The sequence below is a fragment of the Physeter macrocephalus genome, chromosome 3 (assembly GCF_002837175.3).
Source record: "Physeter macrocephalus isolate SW-GA chromosome 3, ASM283717v5, whole genome shotgun sequence".
Classification (NCBI taxonomy): domain Eukaryota; kingdom Metazoa; phylum Chordata; class Mammalia; order Artiodactyla; family Physeteridae; genus Physeter; species Physeter macrocephalus.
Genome location: NC_041216.1, coordinates 19708674 through 19726997, shown reverse-complemented (window position 1 = coordinate 19726997; position 18324 = coordinate 19708674). Strand labels below are relative to the sequence as shown.

The 18324-nt window shown below is 53.7% G+C and overlaps 1 protein-coding gene across 3 annotated transcripts in view; it reads left to right on the top strand.

Annotated features, from left to right (window-relative positions):
- Window positions 1-18324, top strand: part of PAX7 (paired box 7) — a 102389-nt gene that overhangs the window by 37533 nt on the left and 46532 nt on the right. The gene's annotated exons all lie outside the window — the stretch shown is intronic.

Here is an 18324-nt window from a genome sequence, read left to right as displayed (position 1 = left end):
ACTCCTCCTCCCGTTGCTGACATACCCTAAGAGTATCTGCGGGTCTCTGGGACTAGAGGGGGGCCTGACGCCAGTCCCGGCTCTCCTACTGACTTGCTGTGTGACCTCAGGCAAGTCACACACCGTCTCTGGTCTCAGTTTTTTCAACTGTAAGTTGAATCCCAATGAGTTGGGACTCAATGATCTCTCAGGTTGCTCCTAGCTTGAACCAACGGACTCTCTTGAAACAAAAAGGAGATTTCAAACATTTAGAGACCAAGCTCATCTGGGGAAGCCTCCCCTTCCCAAACAGGGAGGTCGGTGCCTGCACCAGACCTGAGATCAACTCACATTCTGCCTCTCTGAGCCTTGGTTTCTTCACCTGTAAATGGAATAATAATCATTGCAACACGTTGCCATAGTTAGGTGAGTTCACTAATCCGCAGAAAGGCTCTGAACAGCGCCTGGCGCATGGAAAGCGCTTCCTGGGAGCGGTAATGACCACCGGAATGGTTTCTCTGCCTTCCAGAGCCCTCCTCTGTAAAGTGGGGATAACAGTGCCTACCTGGTGGGGATATTGCCAGGATTAAATGAGATAATAAGTGCCTGGACCTCAGTGCCTGGCACATGGTCCCAGTTATTGTAGAATGAATTATGTGTACGGGCGCAGCTGAGTCTTTCTCCCATTTACAGCCCCCATAATGGGGGCAGGGGCGGTAGGAGCCGGGAAGTGGGGGGACATAGGGGGTGTAGCCCTGCTCAGGGTGCCAGAGCCACTCCGTCCCACATGTCCTGAGGGCCCAGGCCCCGGGGACCTGCTGTGCTCCACCAGCCTCTTAGCCACGCCAGCCGCGCCCTCAGCGCAGCCCCAGCCCGGGCCTCTTTCTGCAGCCAGCTCCCCGGCTCCGCCCTCTTGCTTCCCCTTGGGCCAGAGCTCTCAAACCCTAATTTATGAAACCTGTCCACTCAGAGCCCAGATCTGCAGTCCCCCGGGGGCGTCCAGCAATCCGTCAGTCTGTCCGTCCGTCACACGTCATCGCTGGTCTGGTTCCAGAGCCTGAAGAGTGGGTGCCCAGCAGCCGGTGCGGGCTGCAGACTGTACAGATGGCCGCCCACGCCTGTGTGACACCATCCACCTGGCTCCCGGTCCCATCAGGCTCCACTTAAAGGGATGTACCCTTAAATGTGGAGGGCGAAGGCAGAGCCGGGGATGCTTTCAGAAATGGAAATGGGACCCATTTGTTTATAATTTACTCTCTGACACTTAACGGGAACCCGATGGGACCAATAAAGGCCCTGCCCTCACCCAACTCCCACCTCAAAAGTGCTGGAGCCGGTCCAGTTCTCTGGAGGCAAAAGTATCTCAAAGTGGAGCGAACGGCTTTGCTCCCCCCCGCCCCGCCCCTCCCCCTGCCTGCCCGCCTGCCTGCTCTCTCAACTTTTGAAAGACTCTTCACTGTTCCCAAGATCACTGGGGCTGCCAGCCTTTCCAAGCTGTGGGGCAGGAAGGCAGGGGGCCTTGCTTTCGAGGTAGAGAAGGGCCAAGGAGGGATTTGGGAATGGACTAGCATATTCTGGGCACAAGATAGGCCAAGAGAGGGGGCCGGTGATGGAGGAGAATCCAGTTTTCAATTTTCCTCAAGAGAAAAACGAGTGCACGAGAGACAGAATAATTTTCCAGTGTGCAGGCCCTAAGTAAAACCTCCTTGAGACATTGTGAGTTATTAAAGAGGAGGAAAGAAAAGAAATTGTAAAATCAGTTTGCCTTCAGCAGAACGGTACAATGCACTCTTATTTCCAGGGGAATCTAATTAGAGGGCAGGCGGCCCAGCCTGTGGGGGGAATGAAAGCTGGAGGCTGGGTCTGGGAGGCCCCATGGGCTGTGTGGGAGGAGGGCTGCGAGGGTAAAAGTTGGGGTTTGGGGGATGCATTTCCCTTCCCAGCATCACGGGAGGCTTGGCTTGCTTGGATTCGAATCTTGGATCTTGGCTCTGACGTACGTCTTTGAGTTAGAGGCTTGATATGATCATCTGTTTCTTCATTTAAAAATGGGAATGAAAGGACTTCCCTGGTGGTCCAGTGGTTAAAACTCTGTGTTTCCACTGCCGAGGTCACGGGTTCGATCCCTGGTCAGCGAACAGGGATCCCGCATGCTGCACGGTGCGGTTAAAAAAAGAAAGGGGGGGAATGATAAAATTCACTATTGCTGTAGTTGTCAGGATGAAATGAGGGAATGTATGATCTGAGCTGGACCCACACTGTGCCCTCTGGGTTTGTGTATCTCTGTCCTTCCTCATCCACCGCCTTACCCGTCTCCACGCCTCCGTCACTGACACCTTCCGAATCTCCAGGCACTTTGATCATCCCCTTGACTTTCAGAATCTCCCTCCACCATCTCCCTCTCTTTCACCACTGACCCTCTGAATCTAGCCTCCAGGTCCCCTAGGCTCCCGGTATCACACGTCTAGCTCAGCCTCTGAGGTCGCCAAGCCATCCCCCGCTCCTTCACCTCCTCCCTCGACCTCTTGCAGGATACTTCAGATTCTTTTAGTGTAAGATCAACTTTGTTGTTCAGAAATATGTAACAGAAAGTAAAAGTCCCATGAATTGTAAGCACACGTGCACACACCCAGCGGGACCATGGCTAACAGTAGATGTGGGTCCTTCCACGTGTATTTCACAACGCACAGGATCCAGACCTTCCCATGATGTTCATCCACTTATCGAGGGCTGCATCCCTTCCCACCAATGCCACCCCCTGCCAGAGAGCACTGGTCTTTTCAGCAACCCTATCAGGGTGATTTGAAGCAAGCACAGTATGGCACTGCAAGGAGAGGGGAAGAAAGCAAAGGAGTGGAGAGAAAGGGGCATTGGATTGTGAATATTCTATAGTTTCCAAGGCCTTGTCACTGCCCTCACTTAGGGAAAGGCAGATGGTGGGGCAAAGGGGTCTGACCGAAGGTTCTGACTCCTGATGGACCTGGGTTCAAGCCCCGATACAGCCACGTAGAGCTGTGTGACCTTGGGTAAGTCATTGCCCCTCCTCTGAGCCTCATTCTTAGAACCAGTTCACTATCAGCGCCTGCCAGCTCTGAGTGTTGTGGGATGAGGCCAGTTATGCGTGCCAGGCATAGCACCTGGCACCAGTAAGAGCATCACAAATGCCTATTATCACTGTTTTATCCCCATGGAGTTTTATCCCCACTTGGTCCCCAGAACTGGGAAGCCCAGTCCCTCACCATCTCGAAGCATGATTTTGCCCTCTGAGAACCGCTATGTTTTCAGAGTCCCCCCGCCCCCCCCCCCCCGCTGGCTTAACGTAACTAACCTGTAGCTGTGGCCACATTTGGGGAAAATAACATTATTTATTCTATCAAGATTCAGCAAACTGGGCCCAGAGCAATAATTGCCCCAGGGTGCGAGTGACAGATTTTATTTTTATTGATCAAAAAAAAATTTTTTTTATCAAAAGCACATCAAACTAGAAAAAGCGTAAGCAGCAGGATCAAATTGGATTTTAACTCCTTTAAAAACAGGCTCCTCGGGGCTTCCCTGGTGGCGCAGTGGTTGAGAGTCCGCCTGCCGATGCAGGGGACGCGGGTTCGCGCCCCGGTCCGGGAGGATCCCGCGTGCCGCGGAGCGGCTGGGCCCGTGAGCCGTGGCCGCTGAGCCTGCGCGTCCGGAGCCTGTGCTCCGCGACGGGAGAGGCCACAGCAGTGAGAGGCCCGCGTACCGCCAAAAAAAAAAAAAAAAAAAAAACGGGCTCCTCCAACAACCCACTTCCAAAGATGTCTGATGCTTTGAAGGGAGGTGCTCGCAATCCAGGGTGCCTGAGGGGGTTCCACGGCAGCGGAGGCTGTTTTGCGACCATCATTCAGACACCGCATTAGCATTTGGGCCGCCTCTGAGTGGACCAAACATCTGGATGTGGATGAGGGGATTCAGTGGAGTACCTGTGTGTTGGTTTACAGAGCGTCAATCCTCCAGACCTCTTGGAACTGTTCAGCTGGCTAGCTGGGGCTTTCAGCGTGGTGCCAGGTGTCTGGCAATGCATAAGTACATTTCTAATGAGATCATTGTGCAGGATGAGTCTACTTGCCAATAAGCACGTTGGCCTGAAGAGCAAACCTTCGTCAACATCTGTCGGAACGTTGCAAGTTGTTGCCGAGATCTCAGCATATGGGGGCGGGGCGCAGTGCATTCATTCCATAAATGTGCATTTATTCGCTCATTCATTCATTCATTCATTCAGCAAACCTGTGTTGAGCTCTTCCCATGGGCCAGGCCCTCTTCTGGACGGTGGGAATAAAGCAGTAAACAGAACAGATAAAGGTCCTCATTCTTCTGGAGCGGAAACATCACCTCTTCAAATAACTCAAGCTGGGAGGCTGGAAGATGGGTCAGGGAGGAGGCGTGTGTCAGGCATGGTCCCTGACTTCAGCCTTTTGAAGTCACTGTTTTGATGCTGTGGCAGCTCTTTCCCCTGTTAATACCAGTGCACGTCTGATTGCTGATCGTAGAGGGAAAGACGGTAGGAGAAGGAAGAGGGCTTAGGACAGAAGCCAGGGTAGGTAGGAGTGGAAAGAGGTGGGTCCAGAGACTGGGGCAGGGCAGGGACAGGCTGGGCCCTGGTCGGGGTTCCAGACACCCAGGTGGTCTGTCCTGAGTCTGATGACCCAGGCACCATGGCAAGCTGCAGGAGCAAGGACGGCAGAGAAGAAAGTTCACCTGCCAACCTGGCCCCCCGCTGGGTCCCCCTGGGTGAGTGTCTTCTCCCCCATCATTGTGAAAAAGATCTAGGGTTTTGGTGCGGTGAAGGGCTGTGGGCTTGACACTCTCAGCCCCTCTACCTCCATTCTGATAATAGCAAGAAAAGTTGTATGCTTTTCCCTTTCCCTGGAGCAGCGTGGTTTTTGTTTGTTAGCTGTTGCTACTTTTCTTTGAATTTCTATGGAACAGTGGTTCTCAAAGTGTGGCCCCCAGCAGCAGAGGCGGTATCACTGGGGTACTTGTTGGAAATGCAACTTCTTAGGCTCCACCTACTGAATCAGAAACTTCCCCTGGGGTGGCCCAGCAATCTGTGTTTCCACAAGCCCTCCCAGGGATTCTGATGCCCTAAGAACCACTCCTGTAGGAGATGCTGGGGAGGCAGCTTGATTGACTTAAAATGCATTCGCTGGCTTTGGCCTGGAACCCACCTCGGCTGAAGGAAGGCTTTGCCACTTAGCATCCGACAGGTCTCCACACCTTTCTGAGCGTTTACCAAAGAGCACTGGCCCTAAGAGATGCTTGTGAGGATTTCATGAAAGGACACAATGCGTGTTGAGTTCCTGGCACCTAGCAGACCCTAAATAAACTGTAACCCCCCGCCCCTTCTATTACTGCATCACGTGACAGAAACAAACAAAAGAAGATGAAAGTATTTAACAGGCCAAGTGCTGATCACCTTTGAAAAATCAACCTCACCAACTCCAACAGCAACAGAATCACAGCATCTTAGAATTTCAGAACCACACTATGCTAGAGCCAAAAGGGGATCATTTAGTCCTGCCCCTCTTTTCACAGGTGAAGAAACAGAGGTTCACAGAGGCTGTGTACCTGGCCCAGGTGACACAGCACACCAGAGCCGTCCCTCTTCTCTCTCCACCCCCTTCCGATCACACAGCCTGCCTCCTTCCCCCTTCTGTCCTGCCTGCTCACCTGTTTTGCAGGAGGAGCCCCAAATGAGCCCCTAGCTGCCTTTTGCGAATATCTTTTCAAACTGGACATCTTGTCCATTTCATCCTCTGCTCTATCACCCATAGCTGGCTCAGAACCTACACCTATGTGTTGAGTGGATGAATTAATATCTGGGGGCAGGAGCCTGGACAGGAGGAGAGGTCATCGGGCCCTGGGAAGCCCCTGCCCTTGATGGGTGCAGGCGATGGCCTGCCGTGGACCCACCAGCATCCCAGCACTGGGACCTGGCTCCGAGCTGGTGTCTGCTTCAAGACCAAGTTTTCCAGGGCTGGGGCGTCCGCCTGACATAATACGTAACAGTAATTAAGAAATAAGCTGCCTTGCCCAGCTTCACAGCGATCATTTGGCTAAGTAACTACCATGGTCCAGTGCCTCAAAAATCACCATTAGAGTACGCTCCTTATGGCCATAAAATTTCTCGTTTTCTGCCTTTCATCAGCCTCCCCCTGCAATCTTCGCCTTGCTTTATTTATACATTCGTCCTCAAACAATGGCAATAAACTCTTTCCCAGAGTGTTGCAAATCAGAAATTTGTCCACATTTTTCCACCACCTTCCACTGTGGACCTGCTCTGCCTGGGAACAGCCCAGCCAGGCCAGCTGGAGAGGGTGGGTTGCCGTAGATTGATGGGGGCACGACAGGATGGGGTTGCTGGGGAGCGAGGGTGGGGAGCGGGCAGCAGGAGAATGCACCATGAAAGGCCGGGCTGCCCAGCGACCAGCCGTAGACACAAGGGGCCCACGACTGGCTGGGGAGAGGGGAGGGGAGGGGGGAGGGGCAGGGAGGGGAGGGGGGAGGGGCAGGGAGGGGAAAAGCCTTCCCCTAAGAGAGGAAGAAGGGCTGGGGACTACTGGCAAGCAGGGGTGGCCCTGGGCAGAATACGAGGGTCATGAAATCCATCCTTCTTCACCCCCACAGGAATCAGATGATCTTGGGGTGTCTTGTAGCCCACACTGCACTCCCAGCTTAGAATCCCAATCCCTTCTGGAGCTCCTCACTAGCCCCGTCCATCATCATTCTTTCATCCAACAACAGACATTTATCCAAAGCCCTACGTATGCCAGTGACTATACTGGGTTCTGGAGTGTGAAGTAATGAATAAATCAGATACAGCCCAGGCCCCCTTCTCAGGGTCATTCTTAGAGACCCAGGAGGACCTCTGGTTTTCAGGGATGGGGAAAAGGGGGCCCAGAGAGGGGTTTCGACTTGCCAAAGTCACACAGCAAATTGGAGACAAAGTCAGGAACAAACTTCAGGGTTCCAGTCTGGAATCCCCTAGTCTTTCCAAGCAGCCCACAGGCTCCCTGGAGACCCTCCTCTGGGCAAGGTAATAGTCCCCTCCTCTGGCCGGGGTGCCAGCTGCCTGTAGCAGGCCCGGGGGTGTCACGTCTGCAGTGACTATCTGTATTTTAATCTGGAGTTCCCGAAGGCAGCAATAGGTGGAGAAGTAACTCAAGTTGAAGGCTTTGGTGTTGGTCTACAGAGGGGAAGTCTGTTCTGTTAGGTGGGCTTCCCAGGTAAAGCTTTCTGTTCCTAAGGAGGAAGGCTGGCCTCCATTAAGCGACATGAAAAGTCTGACTTGTTTTTCCAGAGATCCTGCTTCACTTTCAAACCCACGCTCACAGCACTCTCCACCTGTATGAGTGGTTCTCTTCGAAGGTGGTAGGGTTCTGAGGAATCCGCTTGTTTCCGTGGTGGTGGACAGTAACTGTTATGGCTTTTGTCCGTGTGGGTCTGTGGGGCACCCAGTAGGTGCACCTTGATATGCAATGTGATGTTAGGTTTCAGAGTTTTCTGGGAGGCCCATTTAAAGAAAGATGGAGGTGGGGCTGGATGGACGTTGGATGGCTAGAAATGGCTCCCGAGGGAAAAGGAATCAGCCCAGAGTCCCGAGAGAGAACCTATGACTTTGAGGAAGCTTGAGTCATTTCTCCTTGTTGTGTTTGGGAGGGCAAGGTCCATGGTTTCTTCATTTAACTGACAGCTGCAGTTCCCATGGGAGACTGTTTTTAAGAACATTCTAGAATGATAGGAACTCAGAGCTATGCCCAGTCACCCCACCCTGGGGTAATGCCCGGTTATAACAGAAGAAATACAGTTTCCAACTTTAAGAAGCTGACAGTCTTACTGTCAAGGTGAAGCTTCTACTCCAGAGTGTCCCCAACTTGATGGGGGTGACCTAGTTCCCGTCCTCGAGAAGTTCAAATAACCCTTTTGTGAACTGGATTATAAGGTAAACAAAACACACGCCTTAAAACATTGGGACTTCCCTGGTGGTCCAGTGGTTAAGACTACATGCTTCCAATTCAGGGGGCACGGGTTCGATCCCTGGTCGGGAACTAAGATTCCGCATGCCGCGAGGTGTGACGAAAAACTAAAAACAAGCAAACAAAAAACCCCCACAAACTTAATTGTCAGCCCCCAGCAGGAGTCGAGGCCATGTGCTGAGAGGGTGGCACAGGGGGCAAATGCCACAGGGAGTCTAGGAGAGTGCTCAGGGTGTGGCAGTCATGGAGGGCTTCCTGGACTAGGCGGACTTCAAGTCCAGACTTGAAGGATGGGGGAAGTGAGACAGTAGGAAGTAGTGTGAGGGCACCATCCCAGGCCACCGCAGGGTACAAAGGCCTGGCAGTGACCTTCAGGGGAGGCACATTTGGGGCAGGGCAGGGAGGACCCTGAATGCCAGGCTCACAGGGGTCACCTTGATGGTGAAGACAGGGACTCAGGGGCAAGCTGCCCGGGTTTAATTGTCAGTCTGCCACTAAGTTAGTCCTCCTGAGCCTCAGTTTCCTCATCTGTAACATGGGGCTCATAGTAACACCTCTTAGAGTTATCATGGGACCACATGACTTACCACGGGAAAGGCACATAGCTCAAAACACATCAGCAGCTCTTTTTATGTTTATTCTCCTGTGGCCTTCCTGCCCGGTCGTGCTGTAGGAGACTTTGTGTGTTCACAGAGCCCAGTCTTCGGGGTTCAGTGAGCCCCAGGTTTAAGCCCTTCCTCAGAGCCGAGCCTGGAGGCAGGAGGGTCGATGGATGGAGCTGGGGTCCTGAAACCATTTTCCATCCCACCTTCTGTGACGACTTTCCAGTGGCTGCAGCCTTCCAGGCTCCAGCTTTGAGGAGGGGGAGTGGGGGGTCGGGAGGTGGAGGAAGGAGGGTCTGGGCAGGCTTGACTTCTCAGGCATGTGGTCCTTTCCCAGTGGCTTTGTGGGGCTCTGACGGGTGGCCAGGCTGCCTCTTCCTTGCCGCCACGCACGGTGGCTTCGTCTGGCCACTGGGGCCCCAGCTGCTGCCATTTCTCCTTCACTGATTTGGAGGCCTCACCCCAGGCCTCTCCCAGCCCAGCTTTCTGAGTGCCTGCCTTGGCCCCTTCGTGCCTGCCAGCATTGGTGCCCCAGCCGGATGGCTTACTTCAGACCCTTGCACCTCTCCAATCCATGGGCACCACTTGCTCCTGGGATGGCTCCCCCTGGGGATGGGCTGCAGGGTCTGTGGGTGTGGCTGGGTTTGTGCAAAGCCTCCACCCCTCCACCGTAGGAGAATAAGGAAGGAATGACAAAGGGGTATGCATTCATTTGTTCATGCATGCATGCATGCATTCCTTGCCTTCGTGTTTTGTGCCAGGCAAATGTGCTTGCTCCAGAGGTAGATGAAGTTCTCATTGTATTCGGGCATCAGTCGTAATAGCAATAATAATAACAACTAACGTATGCTGAGCACTTACTGGATACGTGGCAGTGTTGTAAGCCTTGTCTTGCAGTAGTTCATTTAATTTTCATGTATGACGACTCTGTGAGGTCAGCACTATGTGATTTTCCTCCTTTTACCGATGAGGAAATTGTGGCCCAGAGGAGCGAAGTAACTTTCCTGAGTGAGTAGGGCAGCAGGCTGTGATCACTGCATCAGAGGCGCCCCTTGGTGATTTCTCGAGGTTTCCATCTGTGCAGCGACACCAACACCCTGAGGGGCAGGCGGATGGCGGTTCTTACTTCCCGTGGGTGGATGGGGAAATGGAGATGCCACGAGGACGAGTGACACGTTCAGGGTCACACAGCTGGTCGGGGACTGAGCCCAGAGTGCCGGCTCCCCGCCTGCCAGGCTTCTGCCGGAATGAGAAGAGAGACGGGGTCTGCTCAGCCAGGGCTGGTGGGGGGGCCCATCACCCCCACTCTTGGAGTTCAGCCTCTGGACATAGTTTTCTCTCTTCCTTTCCTCCTTGACTCCCATCACTGCCCCCATTTTAGAAAGGATGAGAATGAGGCTTGGAATTCAATCCCACATTCAGCGTCTATAGAGGTAGGGGGCAGATCCAGAATTCAAACTCAGGCACTTCTGATCCCACAGCTGCTGTCCTGCCCACCTCTTCCCAGTGTCTGCCAGTGACAGGCTCGGCCACGCTCGGTGAGGCGGAGCCCCTTTGGCAAGACCCCTTTCGGGAGCTGACAGCGCGGGCTCTGCTGTCTGCCCGGCGCTGATTACCACTCTTCAGCCTCAACCTCTTGCCCTAAGCAGGCAAACATTAGTTTTGAGCTCTCTGTCCCCAGGAATTCTTCCCTGACTGAGTGATGGCTCACACAGTTCCAGCCCTCTACCAATCCACTCTTCTCTCCCACACGTGACTTGGGCTTGGTTCACAGTTTGGTGCAGACAGAGCTCTGGATCCCTCATGGACCCCTTTCGGGAGCTGACAGCGCGGGCTCTGCTGTCTGCCCGGCGCTGATTACCACTCTTCAGCCTCAACCTCTTGCCCTAAGCAGGCAAACATTAGTTTTGAGCTCTCTGTCCCTAGGAATTCTTCCCTGACTGAGTGATGGCTCACACAGTTCCAGCCCTCTACCAATCCACTCTTCTCTCCCACACGTGACTTGGGCTTGGTTCACAGTTTGGTGCAGACAGAGCTCTGGATCCCTCATGAGAAAACATGGCTCTGAGTTCTGGAGATGCAACTACACAGTACCATTTCAAACAGTACTACTTCCTTCTTCCTAGATATTCCCCTTCCTGGCAGGAATGTATTAAGAGTGCCCTCTGGTGCCTGAGGACAGGACCATACTGTGAGCATAGAAGCCACAATCAGAGAAGACCCCATGTGGGCCTCGTATTTTGTAATGCAAATCAGCTACCAAAGGTTCAGGGTTTTTTTAAAAAAGGCAGCCTGCTGGGGTTGGATGGGGACTTCCGGGAGAAGGAAAAGTTTTCTCACGTTTAGGTTATGAACAAGGCGAGAGCTCCACCCAGGCGTCCTAAAGACACCCTCCTCCCTTCCCTCTCCTCCTGGAGTTGGCAGGGTGAAGTTGGGGCTCCGTCAGTCGCTGAGAAATAGCATAGGATTTGGAGCCAGACAGACCTTATTTGGACCCCTACCTCACCAACGCCTCCCGACCCCTCGGGAGGCCTCTTGGAGGGCAGGACTGAAACGAATCCACGGGGACAGCTTGGCTGAGCCCCAGCCGCGAGGGCACAGAGGTGGACACCCCAGACCCAGATGGAGAGGGTGCCGTGCTCCAGAAGGCTTCCTGGAGGAATGGTCCCAGACTGAGTGGGAAAATGACGAGGCCTGATGGAAGCTCACACTTGCTGAGCACTCGCTTGTCCCTGGCACTCCTTCCTGGCCTTAACGTACTCACTCATTTACTCATTCCTTCCGTTATTCAACAAATATTTGGGTGTTCACTTTATGCCAAGCACTGGAGATTCAGCAGTGAACAAAAGAGACAAAACGCCCAGCTGCTTGGAGCTTGCACTCTAGTGAGGGCCGGGATGATGCGGGGAGCGGGGTGGGGACGGGGCAATAAAATGGAATATTTAGCCTATCTGACTGTGCTATGTGCTGCGGAAAAACTGCAAAGCAAGGAAAGTGGTTCTTGCGGGGAGGGAATTCCCATCATTATCCATATTTTACACGTGTGGAGTCTACACAGAATCCAGGCAAACTGTGTCGGGAGCCTATGGGTTGTTTTTTTTTGTTTGTTTTTTGTTTTTTTTTTCTTTTGTCGTGCCGCTCGGCTTGCAGGATCTTAGTTCCAGGACCAGGATCAAACCGCACCCCGCTGCAGTGGAAGCAGAGTCTTAACCACTGGACCACCAGGGAAGTCCCAGCAGTGCTTTTCAATGCCCTGCTCCTGCCAGCAGCAAACTGCAGGCCAAGAGGGGAATGGGAAGGGTGTTCCAGGAGGAGGGCACAGCCTGTGCAAAGGCCCACGATTGCTGGGGCCGGAGACAACTGCTGGAGTCCCGGGAGAGATGGACAGGTTCTGGGGCAGGGCCAGGGTGGAGTGGCGGGGTGGGTTCGCAGCTAACCAGGATGCTGAATCACCCGCTTCTGGTGCTGGGCTGACTGCCTGCGAGGCGTGATGGGAGAGCACAGGGGTTATTAAGGACTCCTAAGGTCTGTGACCTGGATGCCTGGGTGCTGGTGCTGAGATGGGTACCCAAGAGTTTAGGCAGAGAAGGTGAGTGGGAGGGGTCGCTTCCAGGGAGGTGTAACTAGGGGTCTGATTCCCTCCTCTCCATCCATCCCCTTCACCCAGGCCTTGTGTGCTGTCTGGTCTGGCTCCTACCGACCCTACTGAGCTGCACGAACCCCACACTGGTTACAGCTGAGCAGTTCCTGCGGAGGGGCTGGGAGGGCGCCCGCCGCGGCCCCTGCTCGCTGGGCCCCCAGCTGAGCTGTAAATGACTTTTCCATTTTCCAAGACCTGCGCCCAGGCCTGTTTGGTATTCAGGGACACCCAGCCCACACTCGCTGGCTCTCGGCTCTGCCCGAATTACTTGATTAAAACGCATATCAACTATTATGTGATTCATTTCTCTGCTGCGGCTCTGAGCCGGCCTATGTTAAACTGTAATAAAGGCTGGGCTGGGAGGCTGCGGGGACGGGGGAGCTCAGGAGCAGCGGGGTGGGAGGGCGTCTCTGAGTTGGGGGGCTGAGATAAGGACCCCAAACCTCAGGGCCACTGCTGGCTTCCACGGATCTTCGACGACAAGGACTTGGTTTGGAGATGGCTCAGCTCCCTCCCGCCTTCTGAGGGAGAGGTGGGTAGGTCCAGAAATTGTGGCCATCTCATTTCCATGCTTTTCTTTGCCAAAAGGGAGAACAGAGAATGTTTGGGAGGGTGGGATGGAGAAGAAGCCACCTGGGTTTTCATGATCAGAAATGGAATTCTCCATCACCTGGGAATCGTAGCAAAGTTGGCGTTCACTGGGCTGGGAGTCCCAAGTCCTGGGTTTTCTTCCCGGCCTCACTGGCCTGAGACTTCACTGACCAGCTGTAAAATGGGGCTAATCCTGCCTGCTTGACCCTCCATTGGGAGAGATTAGTGTTGGAACTAGGAAAGGGCCTGTAAACTGTAGAGTGCATGCACAAGTATAGGCTCGTGACGACTGCAGTGTGTCAGAGTTTGAAAGGAAATTTCTGAGCATTCTGCCAAGCTCTATTCATTTAAGGAGGCTTTATTAGGCCCCTGCTGTGTGCCAGGCACAGTCTCTGCTGGACTCAAGGGTCTCCCTGTCCAGTGGGACCAAGAGACCAGAAACAGGCCAGTTTGCTGTCTCCTGATGAGCTCTGAGAGCTCCGAGGATGAGAAGTGAAACCAGCCTGGCCTGGATGGACCCAGGACACCCACCAGCTGGGTTCTGCAGGGTGAACAGGAGTGCACCGATGAAAGGGTGAGGCATTCCGAGCAGAGGAGGCTGCAGTTCAAAGGCAGGGAGGTGTGAGACAGCCCAGCTGGGTCATTTAGGACTCTGAGAGCTGCACAGGGAGTGGTGGGGTGAGTCTGGACATGTGGGCAGGGCCAATGATCGTGGGGCCTCGCTGGCATAACTGAGGCCTCCCATGTCAGTGGCTGTGAAATTCAGCACGCTTCAAAGGAGGGGGCAGAGGCTGGGGTAGAGAACAGGAGAGTTGCCCCCCAGCGATTTTCTCTCCACTTCCATCAACCTGGCCTGAGCTGGACTCTGCCTGAGCAGACCTGCTCCTGTCCACCCGCAAGCTTTGACAAGCCAGACAGCTCTTGTCACCCTCTCATCCCTTACTCTATCCTCAGGCTGCTCTCAAATCATGGAGCTGTCTTCCTCTTTTATGCCTGTCCTGGCCCCAGTTCATCTGGAAGTAATGTTTCCTCCATCAGACTGGGAAATTCCTGTCACAGGGGTGAGGCCTCCTCCATCAGATTGGAAGCTTCCTAAGCCAGAGGCTGTTTTCCCCCCCGTAAGATTGGGAGGGCCCCAAGGGAGGGGCTGTTTCTCCCTTGCTCTCTATTGGACTCCTCACATCCCTAAGCAAGACAGGATCTGGGAACCCAGAGAGAGGGTCCCTCATCATATTCCTCTCCTGGGGCTATACAGACCAGCTCCAGGCTCTGTCCCACCCCCACTGGGACCTTTCTATCCAGAGCTGCTTCAGAGCAGGAAGGCAGGGGCTGCAGATGGCCAGGAGGCTGCCCCACCACTGGTCACCCCGAATCCAGCCTCTGTTTAATGGATGTGAGCCCATGTCCCCCTCCCTATGTGTCCCCCACCCTGTGCCAGCTGCCCAGGCTTCACCAAGAGGCAACCAGCTTTCAATGCATGGACGACTCAGCCCCAGACAGCAGGGCCTCTCTGCGGCCAAGTCCACCTAATCCTATTAATTTAACTCGGAGGCTAAAGGGTTCCCAGGGGTGGGGAGGGGGAGGGGCAGCACAGGGGAGACCAAAGTGAAGGTGATGTGGTGGCATCAGGGCTCTTTGTGTCCCTTCTCCCAGTCCAGTGGGACCAAGAGACTCATAAACAGGCAAGTTTGATGTCTCCTGATGAGCTTTGAGAGCTCCAAGGATGAGCAGTGAAACCAGCCTGGCCTGTATGGGCCCAGGAAGGCTTCCCGGGGGAGGACACCCACCATCTGGGTTCTGCTGGATGAGCAGGAGTGCGTTAATGCTCCTTTTTTCTGTGAGTATCGTCATTGTCCTCATCAATAATAATAATAATCCTTCATGTGCCCTTTACATGTTCCAAATTACTCCCATAGTCTTCATTTCATTCTGTTCTCAGAGCAGTCCAGTGAGGCATGCAGGGACGTATCATTATCCTCATTTTTACCTCTGAGACAGTGGAGGTCCAGAGAGAGGATGCAACTTGTCCAAGGCCACACAGCAAGGGTGGAGACAGAGCTCACAATCCAGGTGTCAGGCCTCCCAGAAAAGGACTCTTGACTAGATCAGAGCTGCCCCAGAGGGCCCCTGAAACTCCCTCTCAATCTGTCCTTCCTCCACATGCCTCTCCGGGAATGAGCATGGGCTGACTGGCTATGTGGCCTCTCTCAAGTTACTGAACCTTTCTGAGCTTTGTTTCCCTATTTGTAAAAGAACCAATAGTGCCAGCTTCATAGACCTGCCATGAGGATGGCACACCAAGGAATGGCTCCAACCTAGCATGGGGGTGTCTCTTCCCCTGGGATGGGCCAGGATGGAGGCGGGAGATCTTTTCCAGGGGCCCGAAGTCACAGACTGTAGTCCAGCTCTCTTGAGATCTCTCTGGATCTCCCAGCTACTGGGACACGGCCCTGCTCTCCCCACTCAGCATGCAGAAGGTTGTTATGGCAACCACCATCATCCTAGTGGATCATTCCAGATCTTTTCAATCAACAGAGACTTGTGGGCCCTGCTCTGCCTTTTCTAGCCTGGGTTTCCATCTGGGTGTCTCTCTGGGCTCGAGGAGATCCCAGATCTGTGCTCAATAAGGGACAGGAGGGACAGGGAGATGAGGAAGAAATAAACACAGAATTCCATGAGGCACCTAGAAAGCCAGAAGTACTTTGGATGGCGAGAGTATCCGATGCACGTGGGGCCTGAGTGGGCACTGAGGCTGGGCAAGGTCTAGTAACAGAAGCACCTTGAACTTATCTCCAGTCAGTCATTTGCTAACTGTGCTCATGATTTTGGTTACAGTCCTACAGCCTATTCTATTATTTCCTTAATATTTTACTTGGTACAAAAGTATCTTTAAAAACTGAATTCGAGGAAAACGAATTCTCTTGTAAATGAAATACGCCTGTCACGTCCTATAAACAGATGGGAACCATAAAAACAAATATCCTAAAAACAAACAATGTCATTAAATTCTATCTGGAGACTAGTGCATGCAGAAAGATCTTGAGGCCTGTCCTCTCCTTGCTAAAAAGAGAGACCAGCGGTGCTAAAGACACGCTGTCCTGGGGGGTAGCCACCAGCCCCGTGCAGCTAAGTAAATTTGAAGGAAAATGAAATAAAATGAAAAACTCGGATCTTCAGCTGCACTAGACACATTTCAAGTGCTTGGTACTACACGTGGCTGATACTACCATATTGAACTGCACAGACCTAGAACATTTCCATCATCACAGAAAGTTCTATTGGACGGCACTGCTCTAAACTGAACTGAGACTTAATCAGGCTGGGGTTTCTCTCAGGACAGGGCTGTGCCTTCTCCATCAGGCTGGGGCTCTCCACCTCCTCCCCAATCTGACCTCACAGCTCTGAGTACGATCTCTACCCATAGGTTTTGCCCCCAACAGCCCTGCTCCCCACCTCAGCTCCTGTCCGAGCCCAAGGGTCCCCACTGGAGGACAGACCCCGGTGTCCCATTCCCCATCTACCGGCTGGCCTCCCTTCCTGCCTGCCAATCTCAGCTTTCTCCTGAGGCCCCAAGGGCTCTCTCCTTGTCAACGTCAGAAAATCTAAGTTATGCAGTGAGTTTCAGGAAGTGAATCCTTGGGATTAGCTGTATTTGGCTCTGAGCCCCAGACGTGCTGGGGAAAGCACCCCAGCATGCCAGCTGTGACCGTTCTGGCCTCCTCTTAGTGACAGGGAGCTGGGCAGCTGGGAAGGGGCAGCGGGGTGGCTGGATCCGACCCCAGGTCTCTGCCTTTAGGGGTGAGGCAGGCAGCGATGAAGGCGGGTCTCCTTGCCATTGGTTCCCTTGTTGTGTGGCGTCACAATCAGCGGCCAATGAAAAGCAGGGATGACCTCCCAATGGCCGTGTTAGCAGGATGGGGGAAGGGGATCCGGGGCAGAGGAGCATCGCCTCTGGGGGATGCAGCCCCATGATGGCATCGCGCATCATGCCCTTTGACACGCCAGGCCTTCGCACATGCTCTTCCCCCCGCCGGAACGCCTTTCCCTTCACCTCCACTTGACTTCTAAGAGGCTGCATTAGGTGTTTTGTTTTTTTCAGGGACGGGGGACAGTTGTCCCTTGTGGGAGGAGCCTAGACCTATCTGTATAACCAACATTTGAAGCCACTGGGTAAGAACAGGATGGGGGACAGGAGAGCAGGGTCTGAGTGTGGGTGTGGACACTTGCTGAAGGACCTTGGGTGTGTGATGTTACTTCTCTGTGACTCAGGTTCTCCCATCTGTAGTGTGAGCACATGATCTCTGAGGCTCTTCCAGCTTGACTCAGGTGAGCTTCCAGAACACAGCTTACGTGGCCTGTGCATGACACATAGCAGGTGCTCTGTCAATGCTCTGGGGAATGAATGAATGACGAAACATAGATGTACTTCCAGAAGTACCAAAGATGGAGATGGAAAGGGAGGGGAGAGAGAAATGAAACAAGAAAAGGGAGAAAGCAGGAGTGGGGAGGAGGAAGATCATCTCTGCCTGCTTTCTCTTTTCCCTTCCTTGGTTTCCCCTTCTCACCAGCCCCCTCCTCCATGCTCCCTACAGCTCCCCAGGGCTCCTGAGGGTGCAGCTTCAGAGCCCTGGCTAGGGAGCTCCTTGCTAGCATTCCTTCTGCCAGATCAGGGATGGGCAAGAGGCCCAAGCTTGATGGGGGTGGAGAGTCAGCTCTGCCCCCAGGGTGTCTTCAGCCCTGACTGCTGAGGAGCTTGATCAAGCCCTTCCTGCAGCGTCCATCACCTGGACCTGGGACAGAAGTAAACTCCTGTCCTGACAGCCCATCCAGGGCCAGACTCCTGGGGTCTCTCTGCACAGGAAGCAAAGGCCTTCACCTACCCCTAGGCTCCAGGGCGGAAATTAATGGGGATGACGTGGTGGGAGTCACGGCTATGGCCAAGGTCATCAGGTGAGGTCTCCTCCAGCCCGTAAGATCACTCAATGATCCTGGAACATCCCAGGAAGGGCCTGGGTGTGGAAGTCACATAGTCCAAAAGCTTCATACTGTAAATGGGGAAACTGAGACCCAAGGAGGGAAGGTAGCCTTCCTAGGGTCACAGTTCGGGGCATTTGGGAGAGAACCAAGCGTGGAATCTAAGCTTCCTGACTGCCAGCCCTGGGCACAAGCATTTGCTCCCTTCCTCCATCCTTTCCTTTCTTCCTGCTTCTTCCTTTCGTTAGTTTTTGCAATATTTTCCAAAAATGCAACAGTGTCATTGTTTAAATGATGATCATTTAAGAAATACTAAACTATAAATAAGTTTTAAAAAGAGGGCTTCCCTGGTGGCGCAGTGGTTGCGCGTCCGCCTGCCGATGCAGGGGAACCGGGTTCGCGCCCGGGTCTGGGAGGATCCCACAAGCCGCGGGGCGGCTGGGCCCGTGAGCCATGGCCGCTGGGCCTGCGCGTCCGGAGCCTGTGCTCCGCAACGGGAGGGGCCACAACAGAGGGAGGCCCGCGTACCGCA